The 19,583-nt window shown below is 35.5% G+C and overlaps 1 pseudogene; it reads left to right on the forward strand.

Annotated features, from left to right (window-relative positions):
• Positions 1-18,531: 18,531 nt before the first annotated feature.
• On the forward strand, positions 18,532-18,929 carry LOC121030284 (protein CEBPZOS-like; annotated as a pseudogene).
• Positions 18,930-19,583: the final 654 nt, after the last annotated feature.

Consider the following 19,583-nt stretch of genomic DNA (forward strand, 5'->3'; position numbering starts at 1 on the left):
AGATGCTTTTAAAATCAGTTCACAAAATTCCTTGACCAAGAAAATATTTAGTCATGTGGAGATAAATAGCTTTTTTCTTGTTTTTAATTAAAATCACACCAACAATAAGAAAATGGAGGAATAAGGGAGTGGGAGAAAAGAAAGAAGATCTCGTAAGAGGGTTACAGGATATTGCAAAATAGTATATGAAAAATACATGGAGGGTGTTGGGGTGCATGGGTGGCTCAGTCCGTTGAGCATCTGACTTCAGCTAAGGTCATGATCTCCCAGTTGTGAGTTTGAGACCCGCTTCGGGCTCTGTGCTGACAGCATAGAGCCTGGAGCCTGCTTCGGATTCTGTGTCTCCCTCTCTCTGCCCCTTACCTGCTCATGCTCTGTCTCTCTCTGTCTCTTGAAAATGAATAAACGTTAAAAAATTAAAAAAAAAATACATGGATGGTGTAAATTGTATGATAAATCATATAGAAATGGCTAATTACCATTTTTATGCCTCACATGTCTGTTCAAGTGAGTTTCTCATTTGTCATGGTGTTAAAATTAAATGAAAAAAATTCAATCATCATCTTTGGTTTTAGCCCATGTGACTTTGGTTCAGTTTTTGAGCATCTCCAAACCACATTTTCTGTAAGTCTAGAATAAGGTAAAGAAGAAATAAGAAGTCCATTGTGAAGGCTGGTCACAAGGATCAACTCTTTGAGCTTATTACTTGAATCTTTGAGGGCTGGCACTTCACCCTCTTTGCCTATCTATTCCCAGCACCTAGCCCGGAGTTGGTGCATAGTACAAAATAATTGATAAATACCATTTCCTTTCTATATGAATAAAGTTTTTCCAAGCAGATCCTTGATTTTTAGGCGTATTGGAGTGAACATATTTTAGAATCCTACAGACAGGAGTCTGAATTCCCGCTATACACTTTCAAGTTATATAACATTAAGCACATCACTTGATCCTCATTTTCATCACTTATCAGATGAAAAAAAAAAAAAAAACAGAGACAAAAGATCTGTCTACCTTACAGCACTGTTGGACAGATGAATAATGTTTATTGTGTGCCCGGCTTTTCTTTTTTACTTGATCATGTCAGATTTTGAGATGTGTTCTTTTGAATCTGATTCCCATGCTGACCAGGTTCCAGTGAAAAAGCAGCCCATTCCCTCCCCTGGCAGACCATGGAAGGTACTTTGGTTAAAATAAGTGAATAGAACTAACACACAATTCACACCTCTCTAAATCCTCTCCTGGCTTTTGAAATAGGCCACAGACTCAAAGTTAGAAGAAGCAAAGCCTGTGGTTTAAGAAAAAGTAAAATAGCCACAACAAAACTGTTCATTTCCTCCTACAAGAGCTATATCACGGGATGTGGCTGTGCTCTCCATCTAAAATTAGTCTTCGTGTAGCTTCTTGCACCTTTAAAAAATTGACCTCAAAAAATGGCTTTCTTTCTCCTTCTCCCTAAATTCTTTGATATGGAATAGAAGCTTAAAAGTTGAATTTCTAGTCTCTGGTTTCTTCACTGCTTATGACAAATCTGTGTCAGTCTTTCAGACAGCCCTACCAAAATGTACTGGAAAACAGAGACTCATTGAAAGTTACTTGGCAATTTTAGTTTAATCAAATCCAAGTCACCTAACACTTTCCTTCTCATTTGAGCAAGTCTGCCCTGCTAGGAACAAAGGGAACCATGTGCTCAGGTTTGTGAGCCTTGAAATGCTGGCTGGCTATTTGTATGAGCCCAAAAGATGTATTTACGAGTGGGATTTTCTTTTCCTTTTAATTTACAGCTTTACTGCTTTTGCATATTTGATCCAAAGGGGAAGATACATTCATCCTCCTAATGCCCCTGTCTGGGGAATAGAGTGGGCATGATAAATGCTGAATGGTTCTGCCATCTAGTGTAGAGGAAACAGAGACAATGTGATAAAGAAAAGAGGTCCTGCACTGACTGTCCTATTTGAATGCCTTGTAATCACTTGTCCATTAGCTCATAGCAAGGATCAAATGTAATGGATTTGGAGATGTTTACCAAAAAGAGTAGGAAATAAAGCCATGAAACAAGGCGAATTAATGTAGGAAAATACTATGCTAAATCCATTCTCAGAGTAGGAAAGCAGATTAAAATTAGTGGGTAAGATAAATGTATATATAAGAAAATATGATTCCATAAAATTTCAGAATAAGCATATGAGCAGAAACCATATTAGTAGCTGTGATGTTTCCAATATTATTACCATGATCACATTATGGCCATAAAGTGGACCATAATATGACTTCTTATTATTACCATGTCCTTCTAACAATGAATTTTATAGTATTACCTTTTTATAGTGGCAATCTTGCTTATTATCCAGATGGGATAAATATTTCTCTTTCTCTCCTGTGTTTGAGGTAAAAGAAAATGACACATTCCCTACTAAGTGTCAAAGTTAGCTATGCACTTACTGCCTTTCAATCTCAAAGTATACACAACATATTGAGGTAGAAAACATTACAGCCTTTAAAAGAAACACAGAGATTTCTTAAGTAAGAAAGAAATTAAGATTAATGAGGTAATAATGCTTGGTTTAGTGTGTAGAAAATAGTTCCCTATGGGCACGTATGCCTCATTTTTGTAGTTTATTTTAAGAATAAATATTACTTACCGTAGAATCATTTTCCACACAAACTGTTATTGTCACCTACAGACGACTGGTAGCCTATCACCATGTGTTTTGTTTTGTTTTTTACTCAAATAAATGAACCTAATATGTATATGATCCTACTTTCTTCCTCTGGTTTTGTCTTAAATCAAGGGAAGTAAACACAAATGTACTCAACATAAAAAAAAAATACTAGATATACAGGCTTTTTAAATTCTACCCAATCTCAGGTTTAAAATGTTATTTGGAACAGTCACAATTCTAGATAAGATTATGGAAAAATAATCAGATTTAAGAAACAATGGTTAATGGTGTTGGGAAAACTGGACAGAGACATGCAGAAAAATGAACCTGGATCACTTTCTTACACAATATACAAAAAGACTCAAAATGGATGAAAGACCTAAACATGAAACAGGAAGCCATCAAAATCCTAGAGGAGAAAACAGACAACAACCTCTTTGACTTCTTACTTTACACATCTCCAGACACAAGGGAAACAAAAGCAAAAATGAACTATTGGGACCTCATCAAGATAAAAAGCTTCTGCATAGAGAAGGAAACAATCAGCAAAACTAAAAGGCAATTGATGGAGTGGGAAAAGATATTTGCAAATGTCATATCAGATAAAGGGTTAGTATCCAAGATCTATAAAGAACTTACCAAACTCAACACCCAAGAACGAAATAATCCACTGAAGAAATGGGCAAAACATGAATAGACCCTTTTCCAAAGAAGACATCCAGATGGCTAAGAGACACATGAAAAGATACTCAACATCACTCAACATAACGGAAATACAAATCAAACATAATGAGCTACCACCTCACACCTGTCAGGATGGCTAAAATTAACAACTCTGGCAACAACAAATATCGGCAAGAATGCAGAGAAAGAGGAACCTTTTTGCATTTCTGGTAGGAAAGAAAACTTGTGTAGCCACTCTGGAACAGTATGGAGGTTCCTCAAAAAATTAAAAATAGAACTACCCTATGGCCCAGCATACACTACTAAGTATTTTTCCAAAGGATACAAAAATGCTAATTCGAAGGGGCACATGCACTCCAATGTTTACAGAAGCACTATATACAATAGCCAAAGTATGGAAAGAGCCCAACTGTTCATCAATTGATGAATGGATGAAGATGTCATAAATATAAACAATGGAATATTACTCAGATATCAAAAAGAATGAAATCCTGCCATTTGCAACAACGTGGATGGAACTAGAGGGTATTATGCTAAGTGAAATAAGCCAGAGAAAGACAAATATCATATGATTTCACTCAAATGCAAAATTTAAGAAACAAATCTGATGAACGTAAGGAAAGGGAAGAAAAAATAAGATAAAAACAGAGAAGGAGACAAACCGTAAGAGACTCTTAAATACAGAGAACAAACTGAGGGTTGCTGGAAGGGTGTTGGGTGGGGGGGGTGTTGGGTGGGGGGGGCTAAATAGGTGATGGGCATTAAGGAGGGCACTTGTTGGGAGAGCACCTGGTGTTACATGTGAGTGATGAATCACTAAATGCTATCCCTGAAATCATTAAAAAGAAAAAAAAAGAAATAATGGCTTTCCTAGAATATGGCTATATAATCATTGCTTGGTCATTCTTAGCTGCATTGTTGAAATTGTTTTATTTTTAACAGATTGAAGCAAGTGGGGTAAAATGTACTAAATGTTTGCATGCTGGAAAGAGTGGAGGAGTCAGTGATTCTCAAAAATATGTCAAAACTGAGAATATTTGCAGTTGGAGATTTTGCTCAAAAATGAATCTGTTTCACTTCTTTATGCCATTTGGGCTTAGAAAATGAAGGAATTCTCAAAATTTCAGGGCATTGATATCATGCTTTCATAAGTTGGCTACAATTACAGGTGTATACATAAATCTGATACAAGTTTCAAGTATATTTTTTCCTTAAAACTTTAGATGTCTGCAGTAAATTAGAATGAATCATTTCAAAACTAACTAGCATTATATAAAAAAGTATCTTGAGTACATGATTCAAAGTGGTGACTCTTACCGTAAAATACTAAAGAAGAGAGTCCTTAATTTCATGGAGTGGTAGGAAGGCACTGTTTTTCTTGGGCTAGTGCCCTCAAAAGTGAAAACGCATCTTTATTGTTGTTTGCTGATTATTCTGCAGTGGTAGTAGTGTGTTTGGAAAGCAAGAGGAGACCACAAATGACCACCATTTCCTTCCTCAGTCTCTCAAATATTTACTTATATATAATTATATAATGTATATGTTTATATTTTTCTAGATATATACACATATATCTTGTTGGTTTACACCATACCCTCCCATCCAATCTCTATTACAGGTATAAAGGGTGATGAATGTACATGTGTCTTCCTTTCTTTCCACTTCAGGAAAATCAACTAGCTCTTGTGTGTGTGTGTGTGTGTGTGTGTGTGTGTGTGTGTGTGTAAGTCTGTGTGCTTGTATTTTGTTAGCTTATGTTTAGAAATTAGAAAAGTAATCAAATGCATGTCTTCTACAGAAGTATTACCATTCATGTTATTTTCTCTCCGTTCACAATTCAAATGGATTGCTGAAGCTCAAGTACAGTCTAATCACTATTGCACATCTACACTTCGTTATTCCACCTTTTCTCCCTTTACTCCCCAAAGTAACTTCTTCCCATTCCAGGTTAATGTCTCTCTCAAAGTTTTATGAAAACCCATGCATACTACTTCTTTTGTCCATTTTCACATTCTATTCACTAGCAGTTCTATCATTCTTGTTCTACTCTGATCACTATTTAATTCACTTTTGTTTTTCTTTCCTTCAAGATGTCACACAAGTCTAACTTTCTTACCATTCTACTGATATATCCAGCGTTAATTACTGAATTCCCACAGGTCATTTATTTAACATACTACTTTGCATTTTTCTCCTTCTTTTTGTGAACATGCTAATCTCTACAGAATTTATTTGAATATGCATTAGAAGTGGACATCATGTCTTCAACAAATAAATTCCTGAGTCGGAAGACACTTGATTTAAACCTGGCTCTGCTGCTTAATGGTTGAGATAGACAGCAATTAAATTCTCTTAGCTTCAGTTTTCCCACAGGCAAAATGCAAACAATGAAACCCACCCATGGTGAGATAAAGTAACTCATGTAAATTGTACAGCCCACTTGTGGCTTGTAGAAAGTTACCAATACATATAGGTTTCCTTCCACCTCTTAAGTACCCAAGGAGTGCCTAGTGGAGTGACTTCTACATAACCTTGTTGGGAAAGTCTTGGTAATAATTGAAATACTGATGTTCTCATATTGAAAAAAAAATTATTTTACATTTATTTATTTTTGAGAGAGAGAGAGAGAGAGAGAGAGAGAGAGAGAGAGGCAGACAGCAAGTAGAGGAGGGGCAGAGAGAGAAGGAGATAGAGAATCTGAAGCAGGTTCCAGGCTCTGAGCTGTCAGCACAGAGCCTGATGTGGGGCTCAAACTCACAAACCATGAGATCATGACCCGAGCCGAAGTCGGACACTTGACCGACTGAACCACCCAGGCTCCCCATAATGTTCTCATATTAGACTGATATTTTACATTCACTATTTTGCTCACCTATCTTAAGAAACACAATTTAATTAATTCTAGACTATCTTAAGATAGTGAAATCATGTTGAAGATGTCAGTAGTATTAGAAAGGTAGCAATCCTATAAACTTCAGTCTACCTCTTAATTCTTTTCTAAACCCAAATTTCATATTAGAAATAAATAATACTGTATCTCATTCTGAAAGAGGGTATCTTTTTGTTTTTCTTACGTTTGTTGTATAGCTGCTATAATCCTCCAAAAGGAAATCTTTAATTATATTCCCCTAGAATAGAGAAATACTGTATTTAATTACATGAACAAAGAAATTTCTTAAACAGAGTAAGGTGAAAATGAAAAAGAAAGACATAAACCTTTAATCTTGAAAATCATTTGGTCTTGTTACTAAGAAATGTAGTAATTCTAAGCGAGGTTGTAATAACGTGATTTAATTTGTGATGTATGGCTCCAACATAACTATATTCATGCTATCAACTTATAAACCTTTTGTAAACCAGTTTTTTTTTTTTTATCCCTTCTGAATACCTATCTCATGAGAAACCATCTCTAATATGTGAGTACTGATTTCTTGGAGATAAGGTTGGTAGGTAGAGGATTCTTTGATCAAAACAACTGAGGATGTCAAGGAGCAGGACCCGGTATAGGACTAAATGCAGATAATGTAAGACTTCTAAAATCCATAATGCTCAAAGAAGATGGTAAAGTGTATCAAGAGGCCTTGGGCCTAGCATACAAATAAGCATGTGGGACCAAGGCTCTTTGTATTATACATGCAAATAGTCAGTACAAGCAAGTAAAGAGTAATAACTTAAAACAACTCTGAAAAAAAACTGGTTGGTTGAATCCTTGAGCTAGTTTGAGTTTGCTCTTTTCCTTTGTTCAACAATATTCAGGGGTTTATCCATTAGTTCTGAAATTAAAATGTTTATCTTCACAGAATATTTTAATTTTTATTTTAATAGGGATATTATTTAATAGGGATATTTATTTAATAGGGAATTTTTAATTTATTTTTTTTCAAAGTCTACTGATTTAAATTTTATTTATTTATTTATTTATTTATTTTTTATTTTTTTTATTTATATATGAAATTTATTGTCAAATTGGTTTCCATACAACACCCAGTGCTCATCCCAAAAGGTGCCCTCCTCAATACCCATCACCCACCCTCTCCTCCCTCCCATAGGGATGATAAGCAACTAAGAATACTAAACTCAAATTAGGGAGTATGAACTATAATTACAACAAGGATATTCAGAATTCCTGAATGTTATCTCTATTGCCTATTTAGAAAACTCCTATTCATCCTATACAGTCCTACTCAAACAATATGATTACATTGTTGCTTCTGTGAGCCTTAATCACTTCTCCAGAACAATTCACTCTCTTCTCTCAATCATTTGTATCCCTTGCATATCATACTAATACCACACTTACCAGAGGACATACATTTTAAAAATTATTATCTCCTTTCAGTTTCCTACTCTATACTTAGATCCAACAAAATGGTGTAATTTTTCATCATTATGATCTCAGTTTCAAGTAGAGTTTGCTACATGGTATGTGTTCGATAACTCGTATTTTCACTGTACTGAAAATGATAACGAATCAAGTTATTTATTATAAAATAAGGTGCATTTTAATGTGTAATAAGTAAGCTTTTCCTAAAGAATTTGAAAAAACATATACCAAAAGATTTTAAGAAATATTTGTTAATATCATTGAAAACAAACTACTAGTCAGGAGGACTACTTCAGCATAAAACATTCACATGGAGGTGCAAACTCTCATTTCCTTTCAACTTTCTTTTTTTTTTAAACGTTTATTTATTTTTGGGACAGAGAGAGACAGAGCATGAACGGGGGAGGGGCAGAGAGAGAGGGAGACACAGAATCGGAAACAGGCTCCAGGCTCTTAGCCATCAGCCCAGAGCCTGACGCGGGGCTCGAACTCCCGGACCGCGAGATTGTGACCTGGCTGAAGTCGGACGCTTAACCGACTGCGCCACCCAGGCGCCCCTCTTTTAGCTTTCAATATGCAATCCTCTCCTTGCTCAAAAATCTTGGTGACTCCTTTATTTAGAATTCACATCTAATGGTGCTCACATTTTATAAGTCATCATCTTCCTTCTGCAATGTGTTATCATGAATCTCTCAAGAAAGCAAAAACTATTCTGGGGGCTAGGTCTGTTCAGCTGTTATATTTTGATTGGTTTAAGAAAAATATGAAAATGTTTGGATTAGTTACTGGGGTGTGAACAGGGAGACGTTTTCATACAAATCTGGATGTTGTATCTCTCTGGAACTGTGAGATTTGCCTACAATGAATCCACTTCCCTACAGGTCAACCATTTGTTGGAGCTACTTCATTCAAATGGGTACATTTAATTGGTTTGCTACAGCCCCTATCTGATTCCTTTTCCCTCTTTTCTGTTCCTGCCTGTCCCTTGTAGGTATTTGAATTTATAATCCTTGGACCACACCTTCTCTTTTTTTATTGTTTACCTCCCCAAATATTACTCCATCCCAAATACAAACATATCACATATACTTCAGTATATGTCTACTCTTGGCTTCACCATTAAACTACAGACAAATCCAAGGAAAACTATAACTTTAAAAAAATGTGTTATTTTATTAAATGAAGTTTTAAGGTGGATGATTTGTGTTTTGAATTTCAACACCTTTAGGCAATGGCCCCAAATCTTGATAACAAGACTCTACCTTTTGATAAAGATAAGTAAACTATAAATTAAGGTTAGGGGCGCCTGGGTGGCTCAGTCAGTTAAGTGTCCGACTTCTGCTCAGGTCATGATCTCGTGGTCTGTGAGTTCTAGCCCTGTGTCAGACTCTATGCTGACAGCTCAAAGCCTGGAGTCTGCTTTAGATTCTGTGTCTCCCTCTCTGCCCCTTCCCTGCTCATGCTCTGTCTCTATCTCTGTCTCTCTCTCTCAAAAATAAATAAACATTAAAAAACAAATAAATAAAGATGACTCTGTGAGGCAGATTATCCTGTTGGATGTTAAAATGAACCACTTTAAAAAACTAAAACTATCAAAATTTCTTTCCACACTTAAATTGGTCAAAAGGGAATTAAAAAATGCCACTGCTTGTGGATTAAAATTTCAGAGGGGTTATTTGCCTCAGTGAACCCAAGAATCTAAATCATTTCTTCTGGAAAGAGTTACTTTAACTTAGTAAACATGGTACTCTTATATTAGAGTTGAGTATTAGAAGCATAATTATGATTCCATTTTTGCTGTAAGAAAGTCAGATTTACTTATTTGATTTTGGTTTTAAAGCACATTTAAAAGGACCAAAACAACAATAACCATGAAATTATTTCAGAACAACTAAAGTTCTATCTGTATGGGTAGAGCTGAAAATATTTTTTCTTCAGAAAAGCAGACTAGTTATGTGGTCAAAAGTGTCAAGAGAAATAGCCTGGGTTTGAAATCTGGATCCTCTATTTATAAACTGTGTGTCCTTGGGTTGGTTATTTAACCTCTCTGTGCTTCACTTTTTTTTATTAAAATTTTTAACGTTTATTTATTATCAAGAGACAGAGAAACAGAGCATGAGCATGGGAGGGGCAGAGAGAGGGGGAGACACAGAATCCGAAGCGGGATCCAGGCTCTGAGCTGTCAGTACAGAGCCTGACATGGGGCTCGAACTCAAAAACCACAAGATCATGGGACGCTCAACCCACTGAGCCACCCAGTCATCCCTCTGTGCTTCAATTGTAACATCTGTAAAAGGAAGATAAAAGTAGTACCAAACTCCTTGGACATAGAATTTGATGAGTAATGTATGCAAAATACCCCTAAAGTCTCTGTGAAGTTTTGGTTTTTTAAAACTTTACTTCCGTGTAGTATAGAACAATGGACAAAACGCAACAGAGGAAGAATCTACTCAAATGTAAATAAAATTATTAATAATTTATTTGTACTAATTGTGTTTATTTTCTAGATAACACATTCACTTTATGATAGTTATATTAAAATGTATCCAAAATTATAATGACTATTTTAAAATCTAAATATCTGCAATTAAATGTTGAGTAATAGTTCCTACTCATCTCAGCCAAATATAGAAGGCTGGCAATGGCTTTAATTCAGGTAATAAAGCTGGGGAGGAGAAAAGTAAGTAAAATTGCATTTTTCAGAGTATTCCCTATAGAAATAAATTGTATGAGGATGCTATATGACAAAGACACTATATAATACATATCAATATGTTTGCAATAAAACAGTTCTTTATAAGAATTAGAATAAGAGATTTTGATAAACTTTTTGAAAAGTATTTGAGTTTCTATTTCCTGTAAAGTTATATTACAGTTTATATATGTTAACATGATTTCAAGACCCTGAAGGTAAATGTAAAACGTAGATAATTTATTTTGTTGGTATCTTTCTTTCTCGTAATTTTTGGTTAGATGTTGATATTATATGAATATTTAAATTTCATGATAGCAACTATATTTATAGATAATTGAAGCCTGCACATTTTCAATAAAATAAAGATATTTCTTTGGGCACTCTTTTAGCAAACAAAACTACAGTTCATTGGTTATTTCTTCACTGAAGTTTGCCACAAATAAATTCCAAATAGTCATTAATGATCTAGCAGGACAAAAGAAACCAAAAACTACATTACAGTTTACAGCGAAAGACGGGACAATTATTCATGATCAAGTAGGGTTTTCTAGAGAATGAGCTCATCTCCATAGTACATAAAAGCAATCTATTCCACTATAACAAATAAATAGGCTAACCCCTATTAAAATCTTGGAACTTGTTATCCTTTCTAGAAAACGAGACACACTTCACAGAAAATTGGTAAAGGAAAAGAAGTAATCAGGGATTTCTTTCTAAAATTTGGCTTAATTATTTCTTTTGGTCAATTATTTCTTTTGTGTGTGTGTGTGTGTGTGTGTGTGTGTGTGTGTGTGTGTGTGTCTACAATAAGGCAGACACAATTCTAGATGTTGGAAATACAACAAGGAATTGGATACAATTCCCACACTCAAGGCACAGACACTGGATGAGGCAAGAAAATAGGCTGTCAAGCTTACATTGGTGTGATAATTGTTGGGTGAATGACTTAGGAAGGGTCACTGTGGCCATGAAAGGGACAAAAATGGGTCTCAGGATTTCAGGAAACAGGACTTAGAATCAGGTAAATGTTGAAGTGAGCTATAGATAGATTGATTGATAGATTGATATATTTATGTGTTTATGGAAATTATATCTAACATAACTGAGGAATAATAAGTAGAATTTAAGTGAATAAAGAGGCTCTCCACATTAATGACCCTTCCTTCTATACGTCATATATTACACCTGCCTTGGGCCTCTGTTTATGCTGCCAAATAACACACAACTCTAAGTAAGTCATTTTGCAATCTAAGAAATTAAGATTCTCTGAGATAGAAAGTATACTTCTAAGAGCATGGTAGAATACTACAAAGAGCTCTGAAATGTTTGTCTAAAAACTTCAGTTCTAATCAAGATTCTAGTATGATTAATTGGGTGAGCTAAAGCAAGTTAGGCAATCCCTATGTGCCTCAATTTGCTGACCTAAAAGTATAAGAATTGAGTTTGATGGTACTTACTACCTCAACCAAGTCTAACATTCTTTGATAACATGTACATTTTTGATGAACTCATGAAAGTGGTCATCTTTCCTACTGGAAAAGTTCCTAAGTTATAACTCATATATTAAATTGTTTTTCACTCTTTATATTCAATTTGGACCAACAGATGTTTGATAGAATTCAAAAGAACAAGGACTGATCCATATGTGAATTTTAATATCACCTTCTTCTACAGCTCTTTCATTTGTGTTCAATGAGTTTTACTTAGACTTATTATGGGGAAATTATGAAATATAGATTAATGGTTGCATTTTTATGCTTTTGATGTGTTGTTTAATGAGGTATGTGCTGTTTTATATCTTACATCAAAGAGACATCTGCTAGAAACCTTCTTATCACACACATCAAGTGACTTTTGCACTAATAAGCATAATCATCTGAATAATGGAATATGGTATCTCTTTTTTTATACCAATGAACTTACCTTATAAATTTAGTTCCCATTTTGAAACATAGCTTTTAATTTTGGAATTTAAATTTCACTTATTATTGGACATGCCTTTCCTGAAATCAACTTAAATGGTATGTAAGATTAGAGAAACAACCGAAAGATACAAACATTTAATAGTCCTAAAGGTCACATAATAGAGTGCAGGAAATTGCCATAATGGTGTGACCTGCATCATTAAAAGGTTCCTTTCTATAGAAGTTATCAATTACCTTGGATTTATGATATGCATTTCCAGTCACTGAAAATCATTAATTTGATGAAATAGTCATCATATTCTAAAGTTAAAATGAGACATCGGTTCAAGTTATATAATAGTTTAAACAAAATCACCATATTGATGATCGGATTCCCTTAAGTTCACCTACTCCATGCATTTTGAAACCTATGCCTGCATGATTTAAAATCAAATTACCCTTTCAGTGAATTATGAAGTATGTCAATATTTTCTGCATTGCTAAAGTCAATCAGTAAGATGTCTTTGTAAGACATAAGACCATAGAATAAACTATAAAATCAAAGAAACCAGACAAATACTATACAATTTATCATTCTATTTTTCTCTTTCTTTTTTCTTGCATGTAAACATAAAATTTTACATAAACCAATCAGAAACAGACAAGGACCCTGGTGTGCAAATTCATACTATCACTTAGTAAGCAATATGGAATGTAGTTACTAGAAAACTTATTTGAAAATGTTAAGGTTGAAATACCAAGTATTAATAATTTCTCAGGGCAGATAAATAACCTGTTACTAGCATGGCAATTACAGACAGTCCCCAATTTAATAATTTTTTGACTTTACGATGGTGTGAAAGCAACACGTTCAGTGGAAATTATGCTTCGAATTTTGAATTTTGATTTTTTTCCTGGACTAGTGATACGAGAAGCCACACCATCACAAAGGCAAGCAACCAACACACTTAAAACTATTCTATAACCATATAACCATTTTGTTTTCACTTAAAACATTTTTTTTAATGTTTACTTATTTTTGAGAGAGAGAAAGAGAGAGACAGACAGAGAGAGAGAGCACAAGTTAAGAGGAACAGAGAGAGAGGGAGACACAGAATCCAAAGCAGGCTCCAGGCCCTGAGCTGTCAGCACAGAGCCCGACAAGGGGCTTGAACCCACAAACTGTGAGATCATGTCCTGAGCCGAAGTCGGTCACTCAAATTACTGAGTCATCCAGGAGCCCCTTTTTTGTTTTCACTTTAAATACAGTATTCAGTAAATTATATCATAAGATATTTAACACTTTATAAAACAGACCTTGTGTTAGATGATTTTGTCCAACTGTAGGCTAATGAGGTAGTCTAGGCTAAGCTGTGACATTTGGTAGGTTAGGCAAATTAAATGCATTTTTAACTTAGGATATTTTCAATTCATGATGAGTTTGTCATGATGTAACTCCGTAGTAAGTACAGGAAGATCTGTACTGTATTATCCCTGTCATTCCCAAGTGTGAAAACCTAAGTAAAGTATGTAGGGAGATTTTCACCTAAAAGTGAGAAGAAAACATCAATTTGTTTTAGTATGTGAAATAAATGGCTGTATTTAAAGAATGAAAAGCACAAAAATTGTCCTTTAAAAAGTTTGGTTTTACGTATATATCATAAACTTGATGTATTAATTGGTGTTTATAAAACTAGACTATACACTAAATTAATGGAAATATTATATAGAGAGAAGAACCTTTTCCAGAAAATGAAAATCAAATCAGTGACTGAAGTGCTATCGAAAAACAAACAATAAACCCACATACAATAGCAGTGCACCATTAAACCTAGGTTCAAGTTTCAAGTTTCAGTCCTTCATTTAACTTTACTGAGCTTACGCAAACCATAGGTTCTTTGGGCTTTGTCTTTGTCTTTAAAATACAAGAAATTTAGTGAAAGGACCCTAAGGTCATGGTAAAATAATAAATCTTTCGTCCTTTAACAATACATATCACTGTTTATTCACAGCAATTATAAAGATACAGCTTCCAAAATATTATTGTAATATACAATAGCTCTTATTTTTCTGTGTTTTTAAAATGTTGCACAAGCCTGCTCTGTATCACACTTCTAGATAAAACTACACACTGTAAATAACATATTGTTTTTAATTCTAACCAGGCAAATATAGCTGTCACCATTAATAGGTAAGTGCTATTTAGGTATGACATAGTTCTATCAATTGCCTGTAGTATGCTGCATTACTTTAACTTTGTTGATCTTTTTCTGTATCTCAACATTTCAGATAAATTACTAAGTCTCAGTTGACATTTGAATTAAAATTTCTCTGTGTCTCATTCCTACATATTTTTGGGGGAACGCTTTGAGAATCCAGGGCAGAACCATTTAATCTTACTTCTGTTTGACCTTGGTGACCTCAGCTCGGAGCAATATACAACATGTCATCCATCTCAATTCCTAAATTTTATGCCCTTTATCTCATTTCGTATGTAATAAATTGCCTTTTATATGTATAAGTCTGAAAAATGACTCGAGAAGAGAAAGATTAGGTTTTAAGACCAAGGATGGGGGCAGAAAATCTGCTTTTAAGCAAAAAGTAAATGTCTTCCTAAACATAAGGGGGTGTAGTGAAGATGCTTTTGATAAAGCAGAATATAGAAAGCGTATAAAGTGAAAAATTTCAAGGCTTTTTTAAATGGAAGACTATCACTGAAAGAGGTCACTGAACTATCAAATAATACATGTGCATCTTCATTAAGGAAGATGATTCCCCAAATATGTGTGTATATATATGATTGTGTGAATATATTGTCACATTTTAAAGCGATTCACTTTAGATGTTGAGTAAAACACTCGTTTTGGAAATCATCTATAACCTTGAAATACTCATAAAATGTTCTTAAAAAAAAATCAAACTTGAGTCAGAAGAAGCTTCCAGATTAATTAGTAAAAATGCATGGGCAGAGTGACAATTTTTAAAATGTATTACAAGTATACAATCAAAACAATTTATAATGTAGGGAAGTTTAATGGGAAAAAGCTCAGTTCATCCATAGAAAAGGCATGGAAAAGGCAACCAATAGATTAAAGTAAAATTAAAGGAGAAGTCAACTAAATTCAATGTATGAATTTTATTTGGATTATGATTCAAATAAACCAACCACAAGTCTTTCTCTCTCTCTCCCCCATATATGTATATATATGTATATATATATATATACATATATATATATACATATACATATATATATATGTGTATATATATATATGAAACTTGAAAATTCACTGAAACTTGAACAGAAACTTGAAAATTCACTGAATATTTAATAATACCATAGAATTATTGTTGTTTCCTTAGGGGGAAAAAAATCTGTGAGTCTGACATGTTTCACTGGTCACTAATTCAGGACAAGTCATCTAAATATTAGTATATCGCCTAATAAAGTAGTCACACAAGAAACTCTTGCTAAGTGTTGTCATTATTGTTTTATTCCTTAATATTTTAATATGTGGAATAGAAGCAAACAGTTCAAAGTCATAAGCTGCAAGTATATAAAATTTTAAAAAATCATATGCAGTCTAAGAGTCATGACAGAGTTCAGGACACATTAATTTATTCAAATTTGTATGCTACATCAAAATAGTTTAATTTCTCTCTCAGACCTTGTTCTTTATGGTGAAGGTCAAAGGTTTAAATTTACATGCTCATATCTCTTTTTGGATTCCAACATAGTCCTAATTGAAATTTGACGTATATGCCTATTAGTTGAAATTATTCCTTTTCCATGCTTCATTAACAATGCACTTTACTATACTACAACGATAATGTTCATAATAAAAGTCTTCTATGCAATGTGGATTACATTGAAACATGATTGATTATCTCAAATGTAACATGGAATTCGTACTATAAAATTTCATATGGTGAAATTGAGTCTGTGACTAGAATTTAAATATATACTGAAATAAGCAAAAACAGTTTTTCATTGCATAAAAATGAAAAAAAATTTGAGAAACAAATATTTTTTTTACTTGGCTATGTACCAATTAAAGATAGATACTACATTCAGGACTTTAGTCAAGACATTTTATTTTCCTGTATTATTTAGGGAGTGACATCACCAAAATGGCAACATAGGTCATTCCCAACTTTGCTCCCCCCTCACAAGAAGAACAAGTAACATCTATTCAAAAGAGGATACCATTGAAAGAACCCTAGAATATGGGGTTGAGCTTGAAGTACCCCCTCATTCTGAGAGACATGACAGACCACATTAGAAGGGTCAAAGAATCAGCTAAACATTGAGCACATTCCCCATCCTCCAGGCCAGCAGAACTCCACCCACACAGATCTCCTGAGCCTTCAGCTCCTCCCTTGGGAAAAGAGAACATAGGTGACAACCAGCCTTTTGTGGGTCACCTTGGGGTACACTTTGTGGGACATTTGGGGGGGCTCTTACTCTGATCTTACACCGTGGTGATTGCCAGGAAATCTTCAGTTCCCACCCATTGGGAACCTGACTACTGGTAGGTGCGGGGGATAGGAGTGCTTCCAAAAACCAGCACTAGGATCTTGGCAGACCAAGTTTATACCTATAGGGCCTCAGTAATAATTCCAACAGTGGCTTCACCCACCAACAGGACCAATTTGGGGCATACTCTGACCAGGGAACTTGGCAGAGTACAGATCTGCCTCATTTGTATTCTCAAATATAGAGTTGTGCCAGCCCAAGAGTCTGGTTTGCTCACATCCAGGCAAGGTGCTAAGTCACGGCACCACTCATTGTAGAAAGTGTCTTTCGCCCATTTCACCTGGTGAGCAGGTGACAACTCCTGAAAGTTATACAACTCAGTGGCCCTTGAGCCAAGAGGTGGGCAGACAGAACTGATTTGCTCCAAAGCAAAGCTAGTACTTGACATGGAGGCTCCTGGCTATGCACAGGCAGGGGGATTAATTCAGTGCCTAGGCTGAGGGTAGCTCCTAGTCCTTCTCACTCGGAGAGTCTGTTTGGAAAACTAAGAGTAGCCTGGAGTATTATCTCCCCCTGATTCCCAGGCAAGGGGGCTGAGACATAGCCCCGCCCTGTGTGGTGAAAGTCTTCTCACCCTATCTGATTAGAAGGCCTGTGACAACTCCTGGAAGCTGAGCAGCTCAGTAGCACTTGAGCCAAGAGTCAGCAAAACAGAGCCGATCGCCCCCAGGGCAAAGTCAGTGGCCCTATTTAGCCAAAACACCTGAGGTGCTGGTTGACTTAAGACAACAAACTAAGAAGAGCTAGTAAAGTTTTAGAGCTGCTTCTCTCACTGTGTCCAAGCAGGAAATCTAATTTAATCCCTTCTTATCACAGAATACAGCATTCAGCTTTTCTGACCAGGAAATCTAACACAGGACACTGGATAGTCAATTCAATAGCCCAAAGTACAGTGGCACTTGAACTGAGACCACAGACCATGGCTTTCTTGTCTGCAGAGCAAAGCCAGGGGCCTCACCTGACCAGGGAATTCAGTACACACTGACACCTGATTCAACTCCCACGTGTTGTGCTGTACAGGCCCTGGACCTATAGGATAGCAGGCCGGGGCACTGAAGCTAATTCATAGCCCTATCTATTACCTAACACAGTATTTAGTGTCAATCATCTAGTAAGTCTGACCAAAGAATTCAAGGAACTGCAGAGCCATCCTACAGCCTCACATGGGTAGGGAACCAAGTCAGCAGTTTTAGCCACTGTTCTCAACCAGTGGGATACCCCCACCTCATCACTATCTTCAGAACTCAAATAGTTGCCTCCCCCCAAAATAAACCGTAATAGCATGCCCACTTGTACAAAGACAATACCAGCAGTCACACCAAGAAACCCGAACTGAGCTGACTGGTGAAGAAGAACTGTCTCTCCATAGCAAACTTGTAAAGTCTGGAAGAGGAGCCAAACTACTCCAATGCACAAATACCAACGTAAAGAATCAAGGATCACTAAAAATCAGGTAAATATGACACCACCAAAGAAACTAATAGAGGTCTAATAACAGACCTAACAAAAATGAAAATCTATGAACTTTCAGACAAAGAATTTAGATAATCCTCTTAAGGCAGTTCAGTGAACTATAAGGAAACATAGATAGGCAACTAACAAAATTAGGAAAACAATGCATGAATCAAACAAATAGTTTGCCCGCATGTAAGCACCTCAGGTACAACATTGTAAACAATAAACAATTCTCCATTCCCACCACGCACCTGCCTGTTGGTTATATGATGGCCCGTGCTATGGAACCACTGGAAAAGAAGATCTTTAAAGGAGTTTTAGTAGTTGAACTTGTGGGTGTTTTTGGAGCATATTTTTTTCTTTAATAAGATGAACACAATCCAAGATTTTAGGCAAACAATGAGCCAGAAATTTCCCTTCATCCTCGAAGTTTATTACAAATCCATTGAACGGTCTGGAATGCATGGAGTCAGAGAGAAGATCATGAAAAATGGCTGAATAGCAAAAATTAGGACAAGTCATTGCATTCAGCCTCCCATCTAAGCTGTTTGACACCGTTGTGGGGGAGAAGATGAGCACACCATATTGCAGACTCCTGGCCCCACAAAACAAAACAGGAACTTCTGGTCTGCCATGGCTTAGTCATTTCCCATATACTATGCAAATCCCCTGCTTTTGTTTGTTGCTTTTCTTCGGCATTTATTATAAAAGATTATCGTTTAACAAATAAAAGACTAGGACATGAAAGGAAAAAAAAATAATTTGACAAGGAAAATGTAAGAAACAAAAATTCTAGAGTTGAAAAATGGAAAGTAACACTCTCCTGAACAGCCCATGGATTAAGAGGAAATTAAAGATGGAAAAAAAAGGTTTCTGAGATGGAACAGGAAACACAACATACCAGAATTTATGGGATGCGAGAAAAAGCAGGTCTATGAGGGAAGTTCATAGCAATAAACACCAACATCAATAAGCAAAAAAAGATCCCAAATAAACAACCTAACGATATGCCTTAAGAAATTAGAAAAAAAAAAAAAAAAAAAAAAGCACAAACTGAGTCCAAAGTTAGCAAAAGAAAGGAAATAATAAAGGCTAGAGCAGAAATAAATAATATAGGGGTGCCTGGGTGGCTCAGTTGGTTAAGCATCCAACTTTCAGGTTATGATCTTACAGTTCATGTGTTCGAGCCCCATGTCAGGCTCTGTCCTGACAGCTTGGAGCCTGGAGCCTGCTTTAGATTCTGTCTCTATCTCTCTCTCTCTCTGCCCTTCCCCCATGAGCTTTGGCTCTGTCTTTCAAAAATAAATAAACATTAATTTTT

The sequence above is a fragment of the Herpailurus yagouaroundi genome, unplaced genomic scaffold (assembly GCF_014898765.1).
Source record: "Herpailurus yagouaroundi ecotype Mexico unplaced genomic scaffold, PumYag 140, whole genome shotgun sequence".
Lineage (NCBI taxonomy): Eukaryota > Metazoa > Chordata > Mammalia > Carnivora > Felidae > Herpailurus > Herpailurus yagouaroundi.